Here is a 3,094-nt window from a genome sequence, read left to right as displayed (position 1 = left end):
TTCTTTCTTTCTTTCTTTCTTTCTTTCTTTCTTTCTTTCTTTCTTTCCTTCCTTCCTTCCTTCCTTCCTTCCTTCCTTCCTTCCTTCCTTTCTTTTTCTTTCTTTCTTTCTTTCTTTCTCTTTCTTTCCTTTCTCCTTTCCTTTCCTTTCCTTTCCTTTCGAGAGAATCTTAAGCAGGCTCCATGTCCAGCACAGAGGACTTACACAACCCTGAGATTATGATGTGAGTTGAAATCAAAAGTTGGGTGCTCAACCAACTGAGCCACCCAGGCGCCCCAAGACAGTTTCTTTAAAGACAGCTTTGAGACAACTGAGTGCAGCGCAGGCCTCTTTCTGTTAAGATACAAAGAGAACTTGGATAAAGTGGGTGCTGCCCGCCTTTTCCATGAGGGTGTGGGATATGTGAATCTTCCTTTCTGTGTTCCTCAGGTTTCCTGTGTACTTCCCAGGTTTCCTATAAAGCTTGGAGGATCTGGGACACAGACTGAGTGTGCGGTAGCTCAGAAAGCAGTCACACGATTGTGTCTCCAACTCTTATTTGCTGTCAAAGTCAAAGCTGTCACCCAAACCCAACAAAGCAGAGGCACGATGTGTTCCCTCTGAAACAGGCAAGAAGAGCTTGTTTTGAGTAAGTGACAATGAGTAAATGAGCAAATGACATGTTCAATTCAACTAACCAGTTATTAGGGTTTAAAACAAAAAAGAACAGTGACTTCCCAACACTTAGTTTATTTTTCATAAGACTCTTTGCAAGATCTGAAAAGAAATTCTCACACCACCCAAAGGACAGAAACAAAAAGATCCATTTACTAGCATATGAATGTTAAGGAGTCAATTAAACAAAATCTTTAAATTATCAATCTGGTATATAGAGAGAACTCTGTTCTTTAGAACATGTACAGTTGAAGACAATGATCAAGTTCTTGGAAGTGAAGAATTAGAAAACACAGCATCTCCAGCCTGCAAAGTGACTGCCTTACAACTTTAATAATCAGAGAAGGTTTATGTAGCAACAAACCTCAGAGAGAACCTCCTTAGCTGTTTCTTCTATCTGTCACTCTGGGGACAACTTCTGATTTGTCAAACTTATGACTTTGCTGCAGGGAAATAGGCTTTGCTTTCTAATAACAGATTCGTGTGAAAAGTGGAGAAATCACACAAGGGTCTTACTCGGACCAGTCCCTCTGTGGATTTCCAGTGGCCCCACCACTTGGAAATGTTCAGTCTGCTCTTCTGGGGTCTCCACAGGGCCTGCATCCCTCCTACTCCGCTCTACACAGCCCTGGGAGCAGCGGGAAGAGTGGTCCCCCACTTTGCACACAGCGACCTCACACTGCAGGTAGACGACATCATAGTTGCTGAGAAAGTTGAAGGCGTTGAACTTGAACTGGGCCGTGTTCTTCTGCTGGGAGTGCAGGTTGACGTAAGTATTGTCTTTGATGCACCTGATAGAAGAAAAACCCTCAGCCACAAGGATTAACTTGAAGTATGGTGGGAATTCACTCTGACTCGAATAATCAGACTGATGAATTCCAAACAGAGTTCTTCCCACTACCCACTCTTTCTTTTATAAACTTAAAACACTACCATGAGTAGAAAAACCACTGTTCCTGAGCAGAAATAGAAGGTAACAGTAAAATAACCATAATAAAAAACGAACAAGGTAATTAAATTCTAGCTAGAGCTGTTGCCTTCTGAAGGCCTACTCTATTTTGCCCAAAGGGGAGATTAAAGGTAGTGGTTGTATTATTTGAAGGTGAAACTTAGATTATTTTAAAATGTGTTAGTCGGGGTGCCTGGGTGGCTCAGTCAGTTAAGCATCTGCCTTTGGCTCAGGTCATGATCCCAGGGTCCTGGGATTGAGCCCCAAATCAGGCTCTCTGCTCAGCGGGGAGCTTCCTTCTCCCTCTCCCTCTGCTGCTCCCCCTGCTTGTGCTCTCTCTCTCTCTCTCTGTCAAATAAATAAATAAAATCTGTTTAAAAAATGTATTTTGTCAATCCTAACATAACTATGGAAAAAGTTAAGGAAAGAAGTATAAATGATCCATCAAGAGAGGAGATAAAACGGAATAATATAAAATGTTCCATTAAAACCAGAGAAGGCAGCAAAAGGAGAGTGGGGGTAGAAATAAAGAACAAATTCAACAAATAGAAAACAGTTACCAAGATGGTAGATTTTCATCCAACTATATCCATAATTACTTTATTTAAAAAAAATATTTATGTATTTATTTGAGAGAGAGAGAGAGAATGAGAGTGTGAGCTGGGGGAAGAGGGAGAGAGAGAATCTTAAGCAGGCTCCATGCTCAGTGTGGAGCCCAACGTGAGGCTCAGTCTTATGACCCTGAGATCATGGCCTGAGCTGAAATCAAGAGTTTGATGCTTAACCCACTGAGCTACCCAGGTGCCCCTCAATAATCACTTTAAGTGTGAGTGTTCTAAATATGCCAATTTAAAGATACAGACTGCCAGAGTAGATAAAATGAAAACAACAAGAAAACCCAAGATCCAACTACTGTTGTCTATAAGACATCCACTTTAAATATAAAGACCTAGAAAAGGGATGGAGAAAGATTTACCATGCTAATACTAATCAAAAGAAAGCCGGAGTAGCTACATGAATTTGAGACAAAACAGAGTTCAGAGCCAGGACAGCTATCAGGAATGAAGAGGGGTGTTGCGTAATAATAAAGGGATCAACCCTCCAAAAGGAACAAGCCTTAATGTATATACAGGTAACAACAGAGTGTCAGAATGCGTGAGACAAAAAGTAATGGAACTGCAAAGAGAAATCTACAAGCCCACTGCGGCTGAAGACTCCAGCACCCCTCTGTCTGTAATGGACAGACCCACCAGAAAATCAGGAAGGATACTGTTGATCTGAAAAGCACCACTGATCAGCTAGACCTAGGGATATCTATAGAACACTCCATCCAACAACAGCAGGATACAATCCTTCTCAAGCCCATGTGGAACATTCCCTGAGACGGACACCTTCTGGACCATAAACTACACCTTAGCAAATTTACAGAAAAGAAATCACACCAAACACATCCTCTGATCACCACGGAATTGAACTGGAAATCAGTCACAG

This window comes from Phoca vitulina, unplaced genomic scaffold, assembly GCF_004348235.1.
Source record: "Phoca vitulina isolate PV1807 unplaced genomic scaffold, GSC_HSeal_1.0 scaffold28, whole genome shotgun sequence".
NCBI classification, from domain to species: Eukaryota; Metazoa; Chordata; class Mammalia; order Carnivora; family Phocidae; genus Phoca; species Phoca vitulina.
This window is presented reverse-complemented; position numbering follows the sequence as displayed.